General features: G+C 43.7%; 1 protein-coding gene across 6 annotated transcripts in view; it reads right to left on the minus strand.

Moving 5' to 3' along the window:
* LOC738676 (tripartite motif-containing protein 60) overlaps positions 1-6,054 on the minus strand; it is a 60,076-nt gene extending 54,022 nt beyond the window's left edge. For 3 of the 6 annotated variants that reach the window (XR_010156739.1, XR_001717266.1, XM_024356357.2), the window contains exons 1-2: positions 5,906-6,041; positions 5,063-5,200 (exon numbers count right to left, since the gene is read on the minus strand). The gene's annotated coding sequence lies outside the window, so the exon portion shown is untranslated. Of the gene's footprint in view, positions 1-2,594; positions 3,087-5,062; positions 5,201-5,905 lie in introns of those variants that run through there. The other 3 variants (XR_008547658.2, XR_001717267.3, XM_063809983.1) reach the window with 3 other exon arrangements.
* Between the last annotated feature and the right edge of the window lie 400 nt (positions 6,055-6,454).

Here is a 6,454-nt window from a genome sequence, read left to right on the forward strand (position 1 = left end):
AGTTAACAACAGGGGTGAATCCAGGGAAAAAGCATAAGGATGCATACCCTTTCAATCTTTCTGTAAGTTTGACACTTTCAAAACAAAAGTGAGGCAGAAAAACTTCCTGGCTTGCTTTCAAGACACCCAGAGGTACCCGATTTTAAGCAAGTCAAATTCCTCCATCAAAGCTTGCAAGCCACCTAACCATCAATACAGTATTTTTTCTCCTTCACCTCCTTTCCCCAGACACTTTCTTAACTCTTCTTCTTCCTCTCATTTTCCTCACAACCCAACGACAGTGAGAGTAATAGTATGTGCATGGTTTTGATATGTGAAACTGGCTCTGTCTTGGTGACCTAGCAAGTTCTTTTACTATACAGAAATTCTCTTTAGACTAGCAGAATAGGAAAATATGCAGTAGCCCTAGAAAGTCACCATTTATCCATTATTCCCAAACTTAAAGTTTTAACTCAGTGTCCTAGGACTGCACAAGCAAAAGCTATCACAGCAACATGCTACAGGAGGCAGTATTTCACAATGTAAGCACTAACATTATTGAGAGGACACCAGGTTTGAATCCTGGCTCAGCTATTGACTGTGTATCTTTAGAAAATCGATGTGTCTTTTTTTGAATCGCATTTCTTTGACCTGTAAAATGGGAAGTATAACAACCTCTTTTTCTTATAAGAATATCATGTAAGTTGTAGCTAATTCTTCTTGACCAAAGGAGCTTTCTGTTAGATGTATTAGAATCTGGATCCAAACAAGAGCCATGTATTGCATTTGCTTATTAGTTCTTTTAAATCTTTTTCAGTCTAGAATAATGTTCCCTGCCTCCACCTTTGTCCTAGACTACCCCAAATTCAAGATTTGCCTATTGCTTTTTGTGTGTGTGTGGAGCCTTGTTCTGTGGCCCAGGCTTGAGTGCAGTGGCACAATCTTGGCTCACTGCAGCCTCCACCTCCCGGGTTCAAGTGATTCTCCTGCCTCAGCCTCCTGAGTAGCTGGGCCTACAGGCGTGTGCCACCACACCCGGCTAAGGTTTGTAACTTTAGTGGAGACAGGGTTTCGCCATGTTGTCCAGGCTGGTCTTGAACTCTGGACCCCAAGTGATCGGCCCACCTTGGTCTCCCAAAGTGCTGGGATTACAGGCATTAGCCACCGCACCTGACATGTCTATTGCTTCTTGATATCATTTAACTTGTCCCTCAGGCCTTCACTTTTTAAACAAATTAAATGTTGTTTCCCCTCATAACAATCTGTTTATAACTCCCCACAAGTCAGGACAAAGTTTTTCACCCTTAGCTCGCCATTCAGAACCCTTCGTATTTCATTATCTTCATCTGGCTACAGTCTCCTAAAGTACTTAACGAAAACAAACAAACAAACACAGGTATCATGCTTTCCCTCTTCTGCACAAACCACTTTCTGCTTAGATTACCCTACCCTCACTTCTTCCCTAGGACTAAGTTTTGGTCCTTCTAGAGACTCAGCCCAAGACACATGTTCTCAAGGATAATTTATTATATGTCAGGCACTATGCTAAGGATCTTCCATATAGTCACAGGTTCAATTAAACCATCATCAGAACAACTCCATAAGTTAGGAGCTATTATCCTCAATTAAAGCTATAAAAGCCTAGAGCTGTAAAAGCGGAGTCTACAAGAATTTGAACATGCTTATCCAACATTACGCTAATTGGCATAACTACTGGCATGATACTCAATCACTAAGTTGTACTGCTCCTTCTTTACACTCCCACGGCATCCTATGCACCCCTCTATATATCAAATCAACTTAGATTTTTCATATTTGATATGTTCAGTTGTTCATATTTAATAATGTATCCTAAATATTTTAAAAGGGAAAAATGGGCTTACTGATCCAACACTACAATGGAGAAAAGAGATAAAATACAAACTGAGAGCTAACAATACCTAACAGAATTGGGTTTTCATCCAACTCTAACACTTAGCTAGCTACATGTACTTGGTCAAGTTAATTTCTCTGAGTTTCACTTTTCAGAAAGTAGGAAATAATACTCTCTCAGGTTTTAAGCATAAATGAATAAATTATGTAAGACACCTGTCACAGTCCTTGGCATTTAACCCATGTACAATAAAAAATATTGTAGGACTATCTCAGAAAATCTCTCAAGAGGTCATACAAATTTAGCTGAATCCACATACTTCTATTATAGCATATTATAGTTGATGTATTATATGTAATACATACATATATAGAGATAACCTATATTTACTTACATATAAAACACATTGGGCCAGGCGTGGTGGCTCACACCTGTAATCCCAGCACTTTGGGAGGCCAAGGCAGTGGATCACTTGAGGTCAGCAGTTTGAGAACCAGCCTGGCCAACATGGTAAAACCTTGTCTCTCCTGAAAATACAAAAATTAGCTGGCAGTGGTGGCGCATGCCAGTAATTCCAGCTACTTGGAAGGCTGCAGCAGGAGAATTGCTTGAACCCTGGAGGCAGAGGTTGCAGTGAGTAGAGATCGTGCCACTGCACTCCAGCCTGAGCAACAGAGCAAGGCTCTGTCTCAAAAAAGCAGCACATTGACATTTCACCTGAAAGCTGTTATGGCTTATAAGGTTGCTAGTCCTGAAATGATTAGTAAAGGCAGTAACTTCCAAAGGCTCACTGTAGTAGTGGTGTGCTTCAGAGAATTTTCCTATACTAATTTTGGAGTAAGACAGAAGTTTTAGAATTTTAAAATACATCCTTTATTTTAAATAGCCCTCCATATCGGCAAGTTCAGCATCCACTAACACAATTAACTTCAGATAGAATCGAAAATACAGTATTCCTGGGATGCAGAACCTCCAACCACTGGTCTTGAGCATTCATGGATTTTGGTATCTTCGGGTGCCCTGGAACCAATGCCCTGTGTATATTGTATATCCAGGGATGAGAGTACATTTAACTTGTGAAAAATTCTAACACAACACTACAGAAAACATAGAATAATGGCCGGGAGTGGTGGCTTCAGGGCTGTAATCCCAGAACTTTGGGAGGCCAAGCTGGGTGGATCGCTTGAGCCCAAGAGTTCAAGACCAGCCTGAGCAACATGGCAAAATCCCATCTCTACAAAAGGAAAAGAAAGAAAAGAAATAAAAAGAATACTGTCTCTTACAAACCACTCTTCCCACCTGCCCACACTAAGTGTCGCTATGGTAACTCCCAATACCTGCTTAATACTTTCAAATGGGTACTGTTGAGCAGAACAAGAAAGTTAGAAAGTGCATGGGAATGGGAGTGAGGTTGCATAGGGTGCTCAGAGATTGGAAAAATTGAGCCTGAAAAAGTTTTAAGAATCTTGCCCAGCCACGCACGGTGGCTCACACTTGTAATCTCAGCACTTTGGGAGGCCAAGGCAGGCAGATTACCTTAGGTCCTAAATGTTCGAGACCAGCCTGGACAACATGGTGAAACCCTGTCTCTATTAAAAATGCAAAAATTAGCCGGGCATGGTGGTGCGCCTGTAGTCCCAGCTACTTGGGAAGCTAAGGCAGGAGAATGGCTCAAACCAGGGGGCAGAGGTTGCAGTGAGCTGAGATGGCGCCATTGCACTCCAGCCTGGGTGACAAGAGGAAAACTCCATCTTAAAAAAAAAAAAAGAATCTTGCCCAATGTCACATAGTTAGTAAACTGCAGAGCATCATTGCAAAAAATGGTAAAATCAGAAGAAAAAAATGTACTTTTAAGAAAACATGTACAAAAAAGGACTCTAGCACAGTGCAAAGTGCAGGGAAAAGAAAGAGATCAGACTGTCACTGTGTCTATGCAGAAAGGGAAGACGTAAGAGACTCTATTTTGAAAAAGACCTGTACTTTAAACAATTGCTTTGCTGAGATGTTGTTAATTTGTAGCTTTGCCCCAGCCACTTTGACCCAACCTGGAGCTCACAAAAACATGTGTTGTATAAAATCAAGGTTTAAGGGATCTAGGGCTGTGCAGGACATGCCTTGTTAACAAAATGTTTACAAGCAGTATACTTGGTAAAAGTCATCGCCATTCTCTAGTCTCCATAAACCAGGGGCACAATGCACTGCGGAAAGCCACAGGGACCTCTGCCCTTGAAAGCGGGGTATTGTCCAAGGTTTCTCCCCATGTGATAGTCTGAAATATGGCCTCGTGGGATGAGAAAGACCTGACTGTCCCCCAGCCTGACACCCATAAAGGGTCTGTGCTGAGGTGAATTAGTAAAAGAGGAAAGCCTCTTGCAGTTGAGATGGAGGAAGGCCACGGTCTGCTGCCTGCCCCTGGAAACTGAATGTCTCGGTATGAAACCTGATTGTACATTTGTTCAATTCTGAGATAGGAGAAAAACCGCCCTATGGTGGGAGGCGAGACATGTTTGCAGTAATGCTGACTTGTTATTCTTTACTCCGCTGAGATGTTTGGGTGGAGAGAAACATAAATCTGGCTTACGTGCACGTCCAGTCATAGTACTTTCCCTTGAACTTAATTATGACATAGATTCTATTGCTCACATGTTTGTTGCTGACCTTCTCCTTATTATAACCCTGCTCTCCTACTACATTCCTTTTTGCTGAAATAATGAAAATAATAATCAATAAAAACTGAGGGAACTCAGAGGCCGGTGCCGGTGCAGGTCCTTGGTATGCTGAGCGCCGGTCCCCTAGGCCCACTGTTGTTTCTCTATACTTTGTCTCTGTCTTATTTCTTTTCTCAGTCTCTCGTCCCACCCGACTAGAAATACCCACAGGTGTGGAGGGGCAGGCCACCCCTTCACAAAGGACACAAGAGGACTCACTCCAGGTATCATTGTGCCCTCCTTTCCCCAAGCATACACCCAAAGCAGTCTTCTCTACTATTTAAAATCAGGACATTAAGTGAACAGAACAGCTCTGTAGGCACAGTCACCACCCTAGTTTAAACCACTTATGTCTCTCTCCTAGATACACAATGGTGCCTCCAATTTCTTAAGTCTGTAGCTAAACTGACCTTTTCAAATACAAACAGAATCCTTTCATATTTCAACTGAAAACATTCCACTGGTCCTTTATTACTTTATGGAAGCAGTTCTCAAATCTTACCTTGCATTATAATCACCTGGAGGTCTTGGTAAAAGATTGCCTGGGCCACATCCCCAGTTTCTGACTCAGTAGGGCTGGTTTTTTCCTAAGTTCCCAGATGATGCTGCTGGCCTGCGGACTGTACTTTGTGAACCTATGCTTTAAGGAAAACAAAGCAAAAAGATCCATTAAGATCTAGTCCAAGTTTTTTGCCTAGCTCCCATCATGTCACATATCACAGTTATGTGATTTTACAGCTACTCTGCAATTCTTTACCTAACTGTAAAAACCCCTCACCAGGCAGCAAGCTTCTTGGTGGCAATATGTCTCTAGCTTGTTTGAGGAATAAATAAAACCTGTGGTAGACTCCAAGCTCTCAGTTTCAACCATCATCATACTGGCTGATTCTTAACATGCCTGCACCTAAAGCGCCTCATCTACAAAGTTGAAATGATAATTCGTACCTGTAAGACCCTTGTGAGGATTAAAGGATGCTTACATAGGTCGAGGGTGCAGACGACGTAGGCTGGTGGGTTCTCAACTGGCAGCTACCACTTCGCTCCCTTAACTCCCCAACCCCCACTCCCAAACACGTACATTAACTCTTTGAAGATAACATAGCCACTTCATAAACCCTAATTCAGATAATAACATTTAAAGCTTAATTGATACAGGCTCAACACCCCCATTCTAACTCTACAATCCTGAATTTTTCACAAGAGCTATGCCAGACACTAAGGAGATCCAGTCGTGGGCAGGCAGCGACCCGGAGGTTTAGGCACAGAGAATGTTCAAGAAGCCCCTGTCCAGTTAAGCCTCCTGGCGAGGCCCTTCTGGGCCTTTCCTGCGGCCTTCCCAGCTCACCTGGAGCAGACGGATCAGCAAACCCGGCCAAAGAATACTCAGGACCCACCGAGCCCCCGCGAGGAAGGACTCATACCCCAACCCCACCAAGTGGGCGGCTTCCTCCCTGGGGCTCAGCCTGCGCGGTGGTTGGCAGTTGCCCCGGAAGTGGGCGGCAAGGACCTGCGCATGCTCTGTGACCCTGGGTGCAGGGATTGTATGAAGATTGAGAGCTGGGGGCGCCCTCTTCCGTGATCAGGGCCCTGTTGGCCCCAACTGGCATTTAATTCCCCTGGCTGTCTTTTCGGATTCTTATCATTTTTTATTTATACGAGTAAACTTGAGGGTCCAAGTAAGTCTGCAAGTTGGTTTTAAAAGCTTCACCAGCACAGCGTCCCCTCCCAGATGGTGAGGGAGTGGAGAGCTTTGCAGGGTCAACTGCTTCCCGTAGCCTGGGGTCGCAGGGTGGAGTCGTTGAGCACTCCCTATGCTTGAAAGAGGAATAGAAGCCCCTTTGGATTAGTTTGCATCTCAGTGGGTGAGTGGGTGGATCTCTCCCACCCTGTGGGA

This window comes from Pan troglodytes, chromosome 3, assembly GCF_028858775.2.
Source record: "Pan troglodytes isolate AG18354 chromosome 3, NHGRI_mPanTro3-v2.0_pri, whole genome shotgun sequence".
In the NCBI taxonomy this organism is placed as follows: domain Eukaryota; kingdom Metazoa; phylum Chordata; class Mammalia; order Primates; family Hominidae; genus Pan; species Pan troglodytes.